Source organism: Ovis aries, chromosome X (genome assembly GCF_016772045.2).
Source record: "Ovis aries strain OAR_USU_Benz2616 breed Rambouillet chromosome X, ARS-UI_Ramb_v3.0, whole genome shotgun sequence".
Lineage (NCBI taxonomy): Eukaryota > Metazoa > Chordata > Mammalia > Artiodactyla > Bovidae > Ovis > Ovis aries.
Window position 1 is genome coordinate 118,993,927 of NC_056080.1, and position 19,104 is coordinate 119,013,030.

The 19,104-nt window shown below is 49.6% G+C and overlaps 1 long non-coding RNA gene across 7 annotated transcripts; it reads right to left on the minus strand.

The window, feature by feature from the left end:
• Positions 1-2,711: 2,711 nt before the first annotated feature.
• Positions 2,712-14,746, minus strand: LOC132658860 (uncharacterized). Of its 7 annotated transcripts, none has more exons than XR_009598951.1 (5): positions 14,529-14,746; positions 12,452-12,641; positions 12,036-12,145; positions 11,484-11,646; positions 2,712-11,058 (listed from the first exon to the last, which is right to left on the minus strand). It is a non-coding gene; the product is annotated as an uncharacterized LOC132658860 (long non-coding RNA). The 7 variants fall into 7 exon arrangements; XR_009598954.1 differs by having other exon boundaries at positions 13,640-14,746; XR_009598952.1 differs by having other exon boundaries at positions 2,712-11,646.
• Between the last annotated feature and the right edge of the window lie 4,358 nt (positions 14,747-19,104).

A 19,104-nucleotide genomic window follows, 5' to 3' on the forward strand; every position in this document is an offset into this window, starting at 1 on the left:
ATGGCCCTTCATGGAGAGCTGTCCTTGGCGTCTCACTGACGCATTCAAGCAAGCTTCAGGGAGTCCCCTCATGCCAGCTAGAGCATGCCCCACTTCTCCCCCTGTCCAAAGTGTGGCCAAGCCACCATAGTCCTGTGCAGCGTTCATGTCCACCATGTGAGGGAGGGAGGGAGGGACGCCTGTCTCCTTCTGTGGTTCAGCAGAGATTGCCTGTGTTTGCCTCTAAGTTTGAGAAAGCATTCCCCAGCTGTGTGTACTGATGAAGTCACATCTCCCGTGGGTGCAACTCACACAGGAGGAGAGCTTTGGCTTCATGCCTAGGTTAAGTGTCTTTTATGAGCACTGGTGTCCAGAGAGTGGCAGAGGGCAGCAGCACCAGTCAGAGAGACAGAGACACACAGATAAAAGCCCCTACTACACACAAAGAAAGATGGACAGAGAAACAGTGCGTGCCAGAAGCAGAGACAGAGACACAGAGAGCTCTGTACCCTGTGGCTCTGGTGCCCCTGAGCAAAGGAGCTCAACAGTATCAAACTGGGTCTGTACCCAGTCTCCTATCATCCAGACTGCATGGGCCTCTCTGCTCAGTGAAGGAAACTATTCAGCCACATTGCCCCCTGCCTTTCATGGGACACTTTGGGAGAGCACCCAAAGATTAAAGGTCCTGTGGGACACAGGAGTGTCCTTTTCTGATATGGAAGTGGGAATTCATGGTTTGAATTTATGGAAGCTAAGGAAGTGGCACCTTGCACCTGGGTTTTGCCAGATGGAAGACAGGCAATGTGCCTGGAGATGGGCACTCAGCGAAGCAGAGGCATCACGTGGCTCACTGGAGCCCCGTGTGGTGGGGGTGTGGGGAGGTCGAGGGGGTGGGCCCGGGGACGGGGGTGGAGGTGGGCCTGAGGCGACTCCCTTTAGGCTAGGGGCCTGTCCGTGGAGCGTGATGCCCACTACCCTCTCTGCCAATGGCTGAGATTGGGCCCAGCAGACTGGGAGTGGTTCACAGCTCCAGCAGCCTAGGGGCCGGTTAGCCTGGGTAATCTGTCCCGCCTGCGCACCTTGCGCCAGGTGGTCCCCCACTGCATTCTTCAGTCTCAGGGCACCCCAGAAGGAGGAGCTATGGCCACTGGGTGAGGGCAGCATTTGCATTGGCTGTGCAGGCCACCTGCTGTGCTGTCATGTCCAACCCCTTCACAGCTGCTCCAGCTCGAGCCACAGCCTGGGCCACGTCCAGAGTGAGACGCTGCCAGAGGATGGCGGAGCACCCCGGGACTCTGGATCTTCCTAGCTGTGAGGCCAAGTCTTCAGGGGACGGAGGCCCTGGGTCCTGCCCTCACAGTGGGCGCGTTGGGGACGTTGTAGGCACCAGGTGGCGCAGCAAACAAGGAGGCGGCTCTCTTCAGTGTGGAGGCGAAGAAAGACAGGTGAGGCGCTGGAAGAGGGAGAGATGGGGGGGAATCGGGCAAGAGGTCAGGCTGCTGGTGGAAGAAGACAGCACAGAGGAGGTGGAGGTGGTGGCGGACGTGGAGCAGGAGCAGCTGTCCTCGCAGGAGCCAGAGGAGAAGCTAGAGGAGCAGAGCCAGGAACGCACAAGGCCAGGAACCCCGGGTGATTTACCGGCCCATGCTTAGGGTCTGGAGTCACTGGCGGCCCTTCAGACAGTGAGTTTAGCTCTGGGAATGTGAAAGACCACAGGGCCTACATTTGTATCAGGTGGAACAACCATCAGAGGAGGGTCACTTGGCTCAGAGATGTGCCATTTTCCAGGGCATCGCAGGCTCCTGGGTTCCAAGCCCTATCCTGACTGCTATTCCTCGGAGTCAGCTGTTCAGGAGGAGAAGGACCAGGAGCAGGAAGAGAGGTGGGGACAAGGGCACAGGCAAGGTGAGGGGTGGCCGAGGGAACTGGGTGCTGGGGGTGTGGAGGTCCAAAGATACAGCAGAATTCGGGCATGGCCAAAATGCCTGTAGTGTCTTGAGCCATGACTTTGGGTGACTCGTTTTGGCCTGCACCTGAAGCAGAGTAGTACCTAAGGGTGGGGATTCTATATCAGAAGTGACCAGAAACATCAGGCCAGAGTAGCATTCCCAGAGAGTTATTACTGTTATTTGTGGATAATCCCAGGAAGTAACAGAGACAGTGCGAGTCCCACAACCCCTCCCGGTCAGTCAGAGCCCCTGTAGTTGTTCCCACTAGTGCAGTGCAGAAGCAGGTTTTCCACGCCCAAGGTGGAGATGGAAGGGGCTGCTGGCTGGTATGCTGTGAGTGCCAGATGACTCCACACACAGGGCTTTCTTGTTAAACACACACACACACACACCCATACACAAGACACACGCTTGCCCCCAGACAAGGTGTGTCAAAGGGACTGCAGTTCCTGACGTTTTAAGCAGACATGCCACTACTCAACACACACCAGCCCGTCAGAGGTCAGAAGTGGTCAGAATCAGACTCTCCTTTGGCAAATGCAGACAACTTCAGACGCTGAAGACGAAAGGAGACCAACAGCCGTGGGCATGTTTGATGTTATGACACTGGCTGGGGACATCGGTGGCGGGCAGGCAAGCGTGAGTGCCCAGAGTGCTTGCAGATGTCTGTTCCAGTGTCCCTGTGAAAGGCTGTTGCTGAGCCGTGAAAGATACTGGGATTCTTGGCCTGGGGAGGAGAGGAATTCAATCTGGGGCCAGTGACAAAGTTTGATCACTTAGAGCTTTTGTGTAATCAAGTTCTATTAAAGTATAAAAGAGACAGAGAAAGATTCTGACATAGACATCATAAAGGGAGCTAAAGAGTGCCCCCCCCCGCCCCTGGCTAGTCTTTAGCAGGAAGTTATATACCCACTAGCAGGCTGCTAATTGGAGAAAGGAAATGTCTCCACACTCAAAGAGGGGCACCAAGCCCCTCATCCACAACATGTATCTTGAGATAACATTGGCTCAAGGTGAGTCATCCTGGGCCATAAAAGGATTGACAGGAATCTTGAAGAAAGGCAGGTTTCCAAGCAAATACATAGTCTTAATAAGATAGATTAGGAGAACAATTGTATGAGTAAACCATACTGGTTTGTTGAGGCATTGTCTGTTCTGAGTCTTAGGTGGAATGGACTTGAAGAATGACAGAGTCTAGGGTAAATAAATAGTTCATTAGCATAGATTAAGAAAAAATTTCCATCAGAAAAATGCATTGGTTGGCTCAAGGTTTGAGAAAAGTTAAGTCCAGGTGGAACCAGGTGTCATCACGGCAACACAGAATTTTAAAAGCAGCTTCCTTTTAATTTTGTATAGAGAAGGGGAAAAAAAAAATCTGATACGTGTAGTTTGTTTCCTCCTGCCGCTTGAGAGAGAGATAAAAATGTCTGACACTTGCAGCCTATTTCCTCCATTCGGGGCCCCTAGCCTTCCTGCCTCTTACCCTCTCACTTGTTCCTTCCCAAACTAGCCCTGTTGCTTGTGGCTCTACCTGGCCCAGCATGTGGCATGACTGGCTCCTTGACCTGCAGCGGATTGTGAACAACCGCCAACTACCCATCATGATCAGTGAACAAGATGAAGTCTTGCTTAGCTACGTGATCCATTTGAAGGTCAGTGAGGGAGAATGAGGACAGGTGGGTAGGGGAGCTGGGCAGGGAAGTGGGGGATCATCTTATGTGGTGTGAGTACTTGGAGTGGAGAAGCAGAAGCTGTTGATGCCTGCCCTGCAGGCAAGCTATGGACCCTAGAAACTTGCACATTTCCCCTCCTCCTGGTCCTGGCAGGTGCAGGAACTGAGGCATCCCTGGTCCTGCTGCACGCTGCTAAGTTGCCTTTCGGAGCAAACCCTACTTCAGGAACACAGTCATCGTTAAGGAGTACTACCTTGACATCACTGGTACAACCTGCCTCCCAGCGTGGTGTGGGTGGGTGGGGAAGGGAGTGGATGCTCCTCCTGCACGATCCTTCCCTGCCTCCCCTGTCTTCCTCCAGGATACATGCCGTATTATTCCACTCCAGTCCACTGGTTCTGGGTTTATAAACCGGGAGCTCCAAGCTGCAGGCTGGAAACCAGCAGCCTCAACTTCCTCAACTGGTTGTTGGATCACAACAGCCCAGGATCAAACAGGATTGCTGAGATGGGGTTGCTCTGGGCCTCTGAGGAATTGGTGATTCGTGTTGGAGTTCTTCACTGTTCATGAAGGGTTTGAGTCCTGGTGAGCCCCATGCTGACCTTGTTCGTGTTGCCAGCAGGTAATCAGTGAAGACGTGTGGCTCAACCTCCTGCAGTACTTCCCAGGGGGGTAGATCCTGCCATGAGAGGTTACTGACAGAAACACAGGTTGTGAGGGGATCAAAGGTGGGCCCTGAAGGGACAGCCATGTAGAGGCTGGGACACTCTCCTTTCCCAAATGGGGATGCTCGGGTTCACGCAGGCTGGATGTGGAGCCTGGATTTGGGTCATACTGGTAGCAAGTGACAAGCTGAGACTGGAGGCTTAGGGACTTCATGTGTCCAGCCTCACTGGAAGAAGCTGTGATTATAAGATGAGAATCCTAGGTGATTCTGAGAGAGAGGATGAATCAAGTACCTTTGTCAGAATCATCTTTCCCCAGGTTGAGCCACCCCCAGGCCTCCTGCTGCTCACTGAGTTTGAGATTCCCCTGGGCCCTTAAGTCCCAACCTTCCTCCTGGAAAGCCCCACCAGTTGGAATGGGTTTCTCTCCACTGTCCCTTGGTACTCTTGTGCTGACTTTGGGGTCTTCTGTGAATTTCCACATCCACCGATTGGCCTCTCACCACCACTATAAAGCCAGAAACGACTTAAGGCTGGCTGGTGATAATACTGAACAGCTGGGGGAAGAAATGGACAGGGATCCCAAAAGGGCAGGACACGGCGCCTACTGACACCATCTCCCATATTGCTGGACACAGGCGTCCTCAGCTACTGGAACACCTGTGTTCCCTGTTTGTGTCTCTGTGCCTTCCTCGTGTGTGTTTACACAGGTATGCTTATGTCGCCTGTGTTTGCGTGTCTTTCTGTGTGTGTGCATGTGCCTGGCTCACATCAGACACAGAGAGGAAGGTGACAGAACATGAGACTAGGAACAACAAGAAGAGGAGGCACGAGGCATCCACAGGCTCGGGGAGCCTGGTCAGTGTATGTCTGTGGCGCCCCTGTCCAAAACAGGAACCAGGAAAGGATGGCCAGTGACATCTCCGGACAGTGGTTCCACAAATCTACAATTACATCAAGAGACATACACAAGCTCACAGTTTCTGCTCTGTTGCCCCGTTTTTGACTACCAGCCTTTTTCCATGACTGATCTCCTTAACTGGAAACAGCACACCCCTCATACTATGAAAAGCCCCAAGTGGTGATTGGTCTCTTAGAATCCATCTTCCAGACCCACTGCCCCACCTGGGGAGACTGCCTGCAGCATCTCCTCACCCTATTCAATACAGAGGAATGGGGATGAGTCATGACAAAGGCTAGAAAATGGCTCAAGACCAATGCCCCAGGCAGCAAATTAGATGTGGAAAACTGGGCTTGGGAGAACTTCCCAGAGGAAGAGACTTGCTGGCACCTCAATACAGACGTGGGAGGAAAGCAGTTGGAGAGATATCCACAGGCCCTCTCTCCTACAGGGGGTAAAAGAATCCTGCTAACATAGCTAAGACCACTGAGGTGCTACATGAACCAGATGAAAGCTTGGATGATTTCTGCAAAAGGCTACGAGAGGCCTTCTGGGTTTTCACCCCTTTTGATCTTGAAATCACTGAAAACCAACGGATGATAAATTCAGCCTTTGAGGGACAGGCCCAATCGGACATCTGAAAAAAAAAAAAATTTACAGAAGTTAGAAGGTTTGCAGGTAAAAATGCCAGAGAACTGCTTTGCCAACAAAGTCTTTGTCAATCACAACTAAACAGAAAAAAGTGGATGAAGCAAAAAGTCACACCCTTGGCAGCTGCCCTGTCAAAGGTGCGTCCCCGGTGGGACCACACCTTAAGGCAAGGGGTCAAGATCTGAAAAGAACAATTCCGCTCAGCCATGATTAGTGTGCCTACTGCAAGGAAAAGAGACACTGGAAAAATGAGTGCCCCAGTTGCCCTGAGAAGAAAACCAAAGCAGCAGGCCCACCGAGCCGGTATCAACCCAAGCCACCCGGCACTAATCTGATCGGGCTAGCTGAAGCAGAATCCAACTAGAGGAGACTGGACTCTCTCCAACTGGGTCCCTGAGAGCCCATGGTCAGAATTCAAATAGGGGGCCATTCAATGGACTTTATGGTGGACACAGGTTTTGAGCATTCTGTGGTCACCCAGGAGATAGGCCCCTTATCAGGAAAAGAAACTCACATCATCGGGGGCATAGGCGCCCAGACCCACAGGCACCCAGACCTGCAGGCCATTTTGCAGTCCTTGACAATGCCGACTGGTGGGCCATGAGGTAGAGCACGGGTTCCTCCCCTTGCCTAATTGCCCAGTCCCTTGATGGGAAGAGACCTGCTTGCTAAGATGGGGGCCCAGATTTCCTTTTCTGCTAATGGGTAACCTCTCCTAAAGCTAGCAGGCCCACCCTCCTCCTTGATTATGACTCTTGCTATAAAGTGAGAAGAAGAATGGTGCTTGTATTCCTCCCTTCCAAGAGAAGGGACCATTCCTCCAGAATTAGAGAATGAGCACCCACCAGTTTCAGCCGAGGAAAATGCTCTGGGCCTGGCAAAACCCCTTGGTCCCATCCTGATGGATCTGAAACCAGGAGTGCAGCCTGTAAAACTACAACAGTATCCGGGCGGCTGGGAATCCAGGCTCATTTAGACAGACTACTCCAATACAGCCTTCTGATGAAATGCCAGTCACCCTGGAACATCCCACTACTACCTGTGAAGAAGCCAGGGACACATGACTACCATCCGGTTCAGAACTTAGGAGCTGTAAACGAGGCAACAGTTACTCTGCTCCCGGCAGTGCCTAAACCCTACACCCTGCTAGGAGTGATCCCTTCCACAGCTGAATTGTTTACTTGCTCGCACTTGAAAGATGCCTTCTTCTGCCTCCAGCTTGCACCTGTCAGTCAACCACTATTTGCCCCTGAATGGGAAAACCTACACATGGGAAACAAGGAACAACTCTCTTGGACGAGGCCTCCTCAGGGTTTTGAAAACTCCCCTACTCTCTTCAGTGGAGCTTTGGTCACTGACTTCGTGAAATTTCCCGGACAGGAGTTAGACTGTGTCCTGCTGAACTAGGTCACTGAGCACAACACAGGCTCGATGACTAGAAGGAACAAAGGCCCTCGTCTCCTTGTTAATGGAAGCTGGGTACCGGGTATCAGAGAAAAATGCACAAATCTGTAAAAGATAAGTCAAATATCCAGGTTTTAACATCATCTGGAGCCAGCAAAGGCCAGGAACTGAAAGGAAACAAGCCGTTTGTGCTAACCCTCCCCCTACCACTCGCCAGAAGGTCCACGAGCTCCTGGGAGCAGCAGGATTCTGCACGATACGGATCCCTGGATGTTCAGACCTGGCCAGACCCCTATATGAGGCCCTGAAAGAAGCCAAGGGGCGGCATTTCAAACAATTAAGGCCAAAGTCTCCGATGCCTCAGCCCCAGAGCTTCCCAATGGAACCAGAGAGCTCAATCTCTATGGTCATGAAAAGTACAAAATGGCCTTGGGAGTCTTAACCCAAAAATTCAGGCCTTAGCAAAGGCCAGTGGTCTACTTGTCTAAATAGATGGCCACCCTACCTCCAAGCAGCAGCAGCCACTACCTTGCTAGTGAGCGAGGCTGACAAATTAATGTTGGGGCAAAACCTCAATCTCAGTTGTAACCCTGATGGATAGCAGAGGCCACCACTGGCTCACACATGCACGGATGACTCAGTATCAAGGTTACTATGAGAACATCCAAGGTAAAACTGCAAGTTGTATGAACTCTAAAACCAGCTATCTTTCTACCAAAAGAAGCAGGGCCCTTGGAACACGATTGCTTGGAATTACTAGATGAAGCATTTTCTAATAGACCAGATCTGACTGACAAGCCACTCCACAACCCAGACTTGGTCCTATATACTGATGCTAGCAGCTACATGGAAAACAGAAAGAAGATGGCTGGGTATGCTGTAGTGTCTGACTCTGAAGTGGAAGAAGGAGAGGTGCTTCCTCAAGGATGGTCAGTGAAGAGAGTGGAGTTATGGGCATTAATCAGGGCCCTGGAACTCAGCTGAGAGCAGCAAGTCAATACCTATACAGACTTCGGTATGCTTTTGCTACTCTACATGTCCACGGAGCCTTATACAAGGAAAGAGGACTCCTTACAGCAGGAGGGAAAGGGTTCAAAACCCCAGTCGAAATCCTGAAACTTCTGGAAGTAGTATGGGAACCAAAGGAAGTGGCAGTTGTCCGCTGCAAAGGTCAGCAGAAGGGAGGTGACCCAGTAGCCAAAGGGAACTGTCACGCTGATGCAGCCACCAAGGAGGCTGCCCACAGCCTCAGGAAAAATCTAAAATCCTGCTAGCCCTGGAGATACCAGCTGCCCCCAGGTCCTCTCCCGAGGAGGAAAAATGGATAAAAATAGAAGAGGGAACCAAGGCCAAGATGTGATGTTGGCTCACACAAGACCACAAGTCTATGTTCCAGCACAACTTGCCTACAAGCTATTGCATCAGCAACATGAAGTGACCCATATGGGCAAGACTGCCTTAGAGACTTTGCTAGGCCCATACTACCTCGTTGCTCACCTCCCCGCACTCTGTTCTTCTGTCTCCCAGTGATGTGTAATCTGTTTACAAAATAATGCTCGCCAGGGGCCTAGTAGGTCGGCAGGGACACAGCATTGTGGACTATCCCCCTTTGAGCATATAGAAGCAGGTTTCACTGAAATCACTCCAAATCAAGGATTTAGATACCTTGTAGTTTTTATCTGCACCTTTTCAGGCTAGGTGGAAGCCTTTCTTACCTGAATTGAAAAAGAAAGACAAGTAACCAACGCACTCCTGAAAGACATTGTCCCCAGATATGGAATGCCTGTGACCATAGGGTCGGACATCAGCATTTGTAACTGATGCAGAACAACAGGTGGCAAAGGCTTTGAAAACCCTGTGGAAACTGCATACTGCCTACCATCCCCAGAGCTCAGGGAAAGTGGAAGGTGTAAATCAAATCCTCAAGCAAACCCTACCAAAACTATGCAAGGAGACCAGCTTATCTTGGCTAGGCATGTTGCCTGCAGCCCTCTTAAAAGTAAGGAGTTTGCCCTGGGCAGGGATAGGGTTTTCACCATTTGAAATCCTGTATGGACGACCACCCTCGCTAGTCAACTTAAGGGGAGACACCAGAGAACTGGGGAACTTGGACTTACATAGGCAGCTACAAGGGTTACGACACACAATCTGTCAAATACATACATGGATAATTGATAGAATACCCATTTCCTTAGGCATAACAGTGCATCCTCGCCAACCAGGGGACCGAGTATGGGTAAAAGATTATAAAAAAACTCCTTTAAAACCCATGTGGAAAGGGCCCTATTCTTTAAACTTAACTACCCCACTGATCTCAAGGTGCCAGGAACAGACGCTTGGATCCATTACTCCAGAGTCAAACCTGCAAGTCTGACTGATAGCCAAGAGAAGTGGGAAACGACCCTTAGTCTGGAGGAACCCCTGTGCCTGACCTGTGCGGAGAAGGTAATAACTACCCCCAAAGCCCCACTCTGGCCACACTGGAAGCTCATCAATAAAAGCACAGCTGAAGCTTAAGGAACCAATAGGACTGAGAAAAGGCAGAGGTATTGGTTATTCATTGGTCTGGGACTCCCCGTATTCATCTTATTTGGAATTTACTCTCTACTCCAGAGTGGACTTGTATCCAAAAACTCTCTCTCTGCTTTGCCTACTTCTTCATAGTTCTTGTTTTTTGGAGTCTCTTCCTACTGTGATCAACTTAAGTATGAAAACAGTGTATTTTTGCCTTACAGTTCTCTTAAGTTGTAAAATCCCCTCCTCACCTGAGAGTCAGGATGATTGTTCTGAATGTATGGAGTCTTTCTACTATGAGGGTAAATGGGCCCAAGGGTTCACTGACTACACATACAAACCAACCGCATGTTATAGTTCAGGTTTCCCATGGACTAGGGAAGGGAAGCATTACTGGGAGGGAAAATTAGAGCTCACAGTGTGTATGGCCTAATGTGGTATGGCACCCCAAGACAGATGTCCTGCTGGACTCGACAGACTCATTTTGGGATGTCAGATGAGGGAGGGGGTGTGTGGCAGGCAAGACCAGGCTAGGAAGGAACCAGCCCAAGAGGTGGTCAAATGGTTAAAAGCCCAAGTAACCAAGCCAGACCCATTGGCATCAGGTCCAAAGATGGGGTCCTCTGGACTGTACAACCAACTTCGAGCCTCCCTCAAAGATAAGATGCCCACTATTGGAAATAATCCTTTTATCTAGCCGAGGTGGCGGCCCTGAAATTAAATGTCAGTAGCTGCTGGGTTTGTGGAGGAACTCTGATGTGTAAAACATTGCCCTGGAAGTGTACTGCATTGGATGTCTTTCTGCTATTTCAATGGAATTGAACAACTAGCAGGCGGGCAGGGGGTCCTATTCAGAGGTGGACCCTGACCAAGGAAACAGTAGGCAAAGAATGCCTAAGCCGGTCAGAGAAACAAAATGCAGAAGAGCCTTGGTCTATAATGATACCTGTAAGAAACTTATGTGGAGGCCAGGGGCCACAACCTGGTATTGGGCTCCCCACAAAAGAGGGAATGGAATTCACATTTTCAATCCCTTCAACTCCACTTCTGGGATTCTAGAGCAAAACTGTACAGGAAATCAACCTGATACTAATCCCTTTCTTGCAATCCCAGGCATTAGCCCATACTGGAAGCATCATTACTCCACAAATCCAGACTTACGGCAGCCCCAAGAAGGGGCTTTTTGGATTTGCAGGAGAAGGGCCTACTCACGGTTCCCATCCAGATGTAGAGGAACCTGCACCATAGGAATAATTCAGTCAGGTCTCTTCCTCTTACCCGACTCACCAGGGGACATGCTGGTGTTCCCAATATGCGACAACCTGAGACACAGAGAAAAATGATTCCTCGAGCTAAGGGGAAAACAAAACTGGAGCAAAGATGAGTAGCCCCCTCAACAGAAAATCCAATATTATGGTTCAGCCACATAGGCACAAGACGGGAGTTGGGGATACAGGACACCCATTTACATGCTCAACTGAATAATACGACTGCAGGCAGTACTTGACATTATAACTAATGAAATCGTAACCGTGTTGGAACTGTTAGCACAGCATGAGGACTGCCATCTATCAAAATTGAACAGTGGAGGAATTGAACAGCTTGTGGGAAATTCTACCAAACTGTTGCATCCAAATAGGTGACAATGGAAAAGTTGTGACAGACATATCGGGAAGATTGCCCATGTTCTGGTTCAGACAATGTTTCTGGTTAAGACAATAATTGGGATTGTCATAGTCATACTCACTGATGTCTGCTTATTCCCTGCTTTATACCCGTCCTAATCAAAAACGTAACAGGGTTCATTCGTAGAAACAGTTGTCGAATGGAGAACAGCCACCTAGTTGTAGCTTTTAAAGGGTTACCAGCCAGTTCATCTGATGATGTTCTCTGACAGCTGCAGGTGCACGCTAAATATCACAAGGGGGGAATGAGATAGAAACCAGATCAAAGCCCCCAATTAAAGTAACAACCTTTTGCTTTCCCTTCATCTTGTGTTAACAGCTGCTGCTCATCAATCACCGCTTCCACATCTGATCTGTTGCTTGCTGGTTACCTCCTCTCCTCAGGAACTAGGGCTACCTGGGGAAGGGAGGGATCTGAGCTGTTTGAGTGGGAAATTTATGGTGTATAAAAGATACCCAGAACAAAGCCAGGGCACTCAGTCTTTGGAGGCAACTCTGCTGAGCCCACCCCGGTGCTGAATAAACCTGGCTATTCTGCATCTTTGAGTGCCGCGTGTCTCTTTCTGATGCCACGGAGTCGATAACAACACTACTATGTCAATCAGACAACTCACCTATACATGTTCCCAATGGAGACAGAGCCTGGCAGGAGGCAAAATAAGACCATTCCTCTGCTCTGGTAGAGCCGAGACAAGTTGTCCATGTCAATCAGAACTCAGGAATTCTGAAAAAAAAAATTGCAGATTTCATGATCTGCACTCAGGGAACCTCACTTAGTACAGCTACAACAGTGCCCTAGAATCTGTCGTTTTTCACTATGCTTGGAAAACCCTCAGGGACTTTATTAAACCCCTTTAGTAGCAAGACTGTCAGCAAAATAAGGGAAATAACAATCAGAACAGATATGAGAAAAAAAAATGGAGATGATCAACAAAACCCAAAGCTGTCTCTTTCAAAAGATCAAAACAAATTCATAAACTTCTACTCATATAGACCAGAAAAAACCAAGATAACTAAAGAAAACACTTACCAATGTTGGAAGTAAAATAGATTTCAGATCCCACAGAAATTAGAAGGATTCTGTGAATGATTCTACATAATGACATCTGGCAAGTTCGGTGAAAGGAACTAAGTTCAGCCAAAAAGAAATAGATAATCTATTGAAAAACCGAGCTTGTAGTTGAAAAATTTGCAGAAAGCTCCATGCCCAGGTGGTATTCCTGGCACAAAAGAGAAAGGGAGGGAAAAAAATGGGTACAGACAGAGAAAAGGCGACTATATTCTAATACAATCAGTTACTCAAGGTAAAATGGGCCAAATCCAAGCAACCTGCTGAAGCCATTGGTTTTTAATTTTCTCAATGTCCTCCAGCTTCCCCTTCCTGCCTCCCTCCTTTGGCCCAGTTGCTTTCTCCTTCTTAAGTCCTGCCCTCCATCAAGAGTAGCAATATTATGAGGCACGGTTCCCACATTATAACTGATATCCGCTGGTTGACTGACATTCAGCATGGATGCTATCATCCCTGAAGCTGGTATACTCAAGCTCTCTGTCTCTCATCACGGACCAGAAGGTTTCACTCCTAATTTCAGGTGTAGGTAGGAGAGAAGGTGCAGGGCACACGTTGGAGCCTTGAGTCTTTCATCTGTGAAATGCGGCTGACCACAAATGGTGGAAGAAACAGAGACAGCAGCACCAGACCCTTTTCAATGAGTGCTAACCCGTTGAAACATGCCAAACCCAGAGCATCACAGGACTCCTTGACATTCAGAAGCATGTCAAGTAGATTTCCCTGCCAGGACTCTTGCATTTATTGTTCCTTCTGCCTGGAATGCTCTTCCCCTAGGTAAGCCCACGGCCTGCTCACTCACTTCCTCCACATCTCTGCTTAATTGCCATCTTTCAGGGAGACTTTCCCTCATTATCTTGAATAAAATAATATCATACCTCCACACACCCTTTCCCCTGATCTAGCATTATCTTTCTTCATAGTGCCTGCCACCCTTGATTTACTTACTGACTACCAGGTCTATGAAATGAGAGACTTGGTCCGTTTTGTCCTGTCACAAACTCCTCGAATTAGGGCTCTGGTATATGGCAGGTGCTCAGAAACATTTGCTCAAGGACAGTCGGGAGCCAGGCCCTTTACACAACATTGCTAACATACACAGGTGCCCTCCAAGACGGACACTGGCCCCACTGTATTAATTATCATACATACTGAGATTCCAGGAGACGAGTGACACGCTCAACAACACACAGTCGGCATGTCAGCTTCCAGGCTTCAGAATCATATCTGCCTGCTTCCAAATCCTCAGTTCCTGGACAGAGACCTCACAGCCAAGAACGCAAGAGGCTTTATTTCTAACACAACGACTCCAAACAGTTCAGGTAGATACTTAGAGACAACAAAAACGGGTCACTGACTATCAGACAGAGAGCTCACAACTCGAGTCTCAGACCCTCAAACACGACAGAGACCAAACACACTGCGACAAAGAGCCTTCAACAGACCAAGGTCTTCAAGACAGAAACAAATGAGAATTGCACAGATACTTCACATCACGGAGACTGACTTCTGAACCACTCCGGACACTTACTAACCTAATACAGAAACCCCTAAGCATAAAGACAGAACTTTGAGTAACTCAAGAACATCATACAACCTGAAGATAAAGTCCCCAGACAAATGGAAATCCTGCACCCTGTGCACAGACCCCAAGCAGCTGATAGCTTACACCTTAAGACAAACCTCTCCTCAAAGCAGCTCAGAGACATCACAACCTGGGACCCAGAATCAAAAGCTCAGAGATCTCACATTCTGGGGAGCAGACGCCTACACAGAGATCTCACACCCAGGGACTCAAATGCCCGAAAGCTCCAAAAATGCACATCCCGGCATACAGGCACACACATCCTAGAGGATTTGGACCATGGCTCGCAAAATCCACTCAGATCAAATATCCCATCACCCACGATCCTGGCCAATGGCTCAGAGAGATCAAATGTACCCTAAACAGCATCTGTGATGTCATATGTAGCCATACACAACCCCAAGCTCCCTGACACAGGTTACTCTCCAGGGAGAGACACGAAACAAGCGCAGAGACCTTTCCCTGGTCATGAATTGCACGCATCTGTGCGACTCTCGCGTTGCCATATGATCCAGACTGAGTGAGAGCTAAGTAACACTGAAACACCGTCAGCCTGCACAGCCTTGCCGAACCTCGCCACTCCCAAGGCAGCGATTCAACCGCTTCCAGAAAAGCGGTAAAACTCGAAGGAAAATTGCTCTCTGAAAAGCTGCGCAAGCGAACGCAGGCGCACTGGTATACACACGCCTCTCGCCCAGAGTTCCAGCTCCGCGACCTCAGTGCCGGTCTAAGACAGGCAGCCAATGGGAACTGAGCAGGAGACGAAGGAGGGCGGGAGTAGCCGGACTTCCGCGTGTACTCGCGCCCCGGAAGAGCTAATTCCTGCAATCTCTCGCTATGTAGCCAATCCCACCTTGGATGTGACCATGTAGAAAAGAAGGGGTGGAGTTGAAAAAGAGACAAAAAAATTGCAGCTTAATATCGGTGTGCACTCGAGTTCAAATGCGGCGGGAAGATGGAGTGGAGCGAATGCCGTTGGACCCAGTGGCGCCCTGAGTGCCTCCGCTGGGAAGTGTGGTCGATGCCCGACGCGGTGTCAGGGGACCCTCTGTGTTGTCACAGGCACTCTCCCAATGGCACCTTCCAGAGTGGGTGGTCCCACCTTTACACTTCGGTGGTACATCCCAAGACAGAACTGTTTCATCTCCAGCGCCCCTTGGTGGTGGCATTGGGAAACAACAGACGTAGATGCCCATACCATCCCAGGATGATATGCAAAGGGTGGAAAGGCAAAGTCAGGATGAAAACCTCACAGATTACCACACTCTTGGACTCAGAAAAAAGTTTTCATAAACTGAAGAACACTCCTCTGTGGTGGCCACTATTGTAACAGGAAGCATTCAAAGAATTTTCTCTGTTCTGGGCAGTGGCATTTGTGCTTGTTTGTGTTTTCCTGTTTAATACAGAATAGGTCTCATGGAGAAAACCAGCCACAGTCCTCCGACTGGCAGGAGAGATAAAGCTTCTGAGAATGGGATCTGAAGGCCCATTCAGGTGTGGGGCCTGAATGTGAGGCCCCACATTTCAGCTGTGGGGACGACTTCTGTCGCTGACTGCGAGTGATATGTGAAAGGACAACAGGACTTTTCATTCTGTTAGGAAAGGGGTCATCTCCAAGGAGCCCCAAAGACACGGTGTAGATGAGATAAAGACCACAGCCTTGTCATCATCTTGTCATCCCTGAATATGTTCCCTAGCAGAATCCTCAACCTGTATATCTGTGCCTCTCTCAACGAGTTTAAATTTATTCATTCATTCATTCTCTCCACAGTATGTGTCAAGCACAACTATAAGGGTTAGGAAGGAGAAAATCAACCTTGCCCTCATGGAATGTACATTCTGTGGCGATCATACAGCCCCAAACTCTAAGTAGTTTTTCAGGTGTTTGTAACTGCCGTGATTAAAATTAAATCAGGATAGTGAAATAGAGGGGATTATGTCTAGAAAGAGTGGTCAGGGAAGTTCATTGTAAGATTGTGGCAAGATTTGAGCAAAAGCCTAAAGGAGATGCCTATCTGGGAGAAAAGTACCCCAGACAGAGATAATGGCCAGTGGAAAAATTGGGGAGTGGAACTAAGTGTCGTGTGTGTGAAAACAGTGAGGATGACGATGTGACTGTCACAGCGTGATGGAGGGAGAGCCAAGAGATCAGATGAGAGAGGTAATGAGGGGCAGGTCCCATAAGGCCTATTGGCCATGGGGAGGACTTTGACTTGAGCCCCAGGAGAGTTCTTACAAGAGAAGCCCCCATGCTTCCTTCAGAGTCTCAGATTACACAATGATTGTTGAGGAAGGCCTGGTTTACCCCTGGCCCTCTGAAGCTGAATGTGCCTTTCCTTGAATCCCCCACTCTCAAGGAGAATCGCCCCTACTGCTCCCAGTGAACATCCATGTCAATTGATGATACCCTCAGGAAAGACAGACCAAGGACCCTCATGGTGTGAGTGAGGTCACATTCAGTCTTGCAAAGGCAAAGGGGGATGATGTAACAGGCATGGAGTTGTCAGGGAGAAAGACAAAGCTAGAGCATTAGACAGGAGCAGAGAGACTATTTCTGGAAGCAAAGAGTCCCCACTTAGTTGCACACCCACCTATGGGCCCCCAGCCCTGCTACCGGATGATGTACCTGTCTCTATAGGAGTAAAGAGGCCCCTCCCTGGGGACTGCATCTAGGAAATCATTCAGTTGCCCATGGCCTGGGCCTCAGTCATGCCCCCTTGACACACATCAGGGGCCTCTGCCCATCAACACAAGGACATGTTCCAGTCATGGGGAAGCTCATGCTGTACACAGTGTTCCTCACAACCTGTTCTGTCCAGACTGCCCTCCTACTGACATCAGTGCCAATGAATGTTTTAATGGGGGAAAGAGAGGGAGGGATTTCTGCATTTGTGGTGGAGCCTCATGCAAGTTGGTGAATGTGAGGTTGCTCCCCACCTGCTTGGAGGCTCACCTCTGTGACTTTCAGCACCACCTCCAAAGGAATGAGAACTTTACATTTCATATATCGGGTAACGAGCTGAGTGTGTGATGGGGAGACACAGAGACATATCTTGACAGTGCATCAGTCACAGGGTCCTTGTGACCCTGTGCAAACGCCCCTTTCCCCATTACCTGGCCAGGGTTGCGCTGAGTCTTCCTGACTCCTCCAAAGAACCCAAGCTTATATCCAGTATCTATTCTCCTCGTGTGCTGAGGCCTTCCATCTGCACTGGGTTTGGGGTTGGGCTCCCATCTGCAAATGGTGCCCTCCTTGTTGTGGCTTGGGCAGATTGAGTGAGTGAATGTGTGAACACAGTTTTGGTCACAGGGTCCCTATCAAGGGTGGTAGTCATGTCAGCAAGCTTTGTTGTTATCAGGATTATTACCATGGGCTCCTCTGAACTGCACATCACTTACTCTCACTGAGGATGGGGCCCCAAGCTTTTATCTCTAGGGAGGCATGGTAGAAATCGTAGCAAAGACAAAACCAGAGGTCTGCTTCTAAGACCCGTGAAAGTGGGATCCATCCAGCCTTCCTCTCAAGAACACTCTCATTCGCAGATACATGGACAGCTCAGAGGCCCGACCCACTGGGCAAAGACCCCCCGCCCCCCCTACCCAGATAGTTCATAGACTCCATGCCTGGGACAGAGATCTACAAATAGTTCAGAGCCTGCTCATCCTGGACACCAACCCCAAACAGCTCAAATACGTCACACCTGAGGACACAGACCCTATCCAGCTCAGAAACTCCCACTGCGGCCTCAGATGAGTTAGGATCCCTAAGACAAACAGCATTGCTCACAGCCAGTTCCATGGGGGGAAGCTGTAATCTCTGGATGCTGCATTCTGAAGGAATTCAGAGTGAAAAACAGGATGAGACATACTATGTTTTGGACAAGCTGGCCTTTGTGTAGTTACATGGATACCTCAGGAAAAGGTTCAGTGGCCCCAGATTCTTGCATCTTCCCAAACACAGAAAAGTACGAAAAGCATTAACTTGTGATATCTGATCTCTGTGTTTCACAGTAACCTTTGTACCAATATGCATGCTTGACTGCATCTATTTCCTAGCCAAACTCATATTGACTCATACCTCCTCAGAGCAGTTTCCTCAGAGCTAACAGAGTAGCTGTGTCCTGGGCTCTAGTCCCCAGAAGACCCTGAATCCAACTTAAACTCACAGCACTTCCACTGTGTTTTTCTTTAAGTAGCCACTACTCAAACTAACAGCTTGTCTTTAGCTCGGAGGCCTCACACCCCTCCCCACAGGGCCTACAGGCTGCACTCTGGGACACACAGCCCCAAATCTTTCCCTCTGGGCTTCTGTGTGGGCAGCAGCAGTGAGGCTCTGTTAAGTCAACCCCAAGGGAGAGAGGCCACCAGTCTTGCAATCCCTGCAGTCTGCATTCACCAGCATGTCATTCTGAGGAAGGCAGGTTCCTTCCAGGGGTGTGATGTGCCTTAGAGCTGAGGGGTTCTGAAACTGATTTCCCATGTCTGGGTCCTGACTTAGGCCCTAACCCTCACCCCATCCCCGCTCACCTCTGGTCATGGTAACCTTGTATCCTGCCCCATGGGAGGTTCAGAGTGAATCCCAGATTTACAGAAGAAGCCCCGGGGATCTGGTCGTCTATGTCAGCACCGACTGTGGGCTACTGAATTCTGGAGATAGGAGAGGTTTTCCCCTCACTGTGCCTATGACAACTCCCTTACATCCCTCTAATCATCTGTCATTTTCCAGAGCCCCTCTCCTGGTGACAGCTGCCACAACTCCCCTCTCACCCAAATTCCTACCCCTCCCCTGATCTTCCAAGAGGCCTCCCCTCCCACCTCAGGGGCCTCTTTAGCTCCTCGCCCAGCCCTACTCCCAGGGACACATTTACACCCTCTCTCCAATTGTGGCCTCTCACCCAGCACCCGCAGAGGATCCCCTGAGGACCCTGTCTACTCCCTGCATTCTTCAGGACACCTCTCTCTTGCCCCACACAGGTGTCTGTCATAAAGTCCTGGTGAGGGAGGAACTGAAAATCTCCAGGATCCAGAGAAA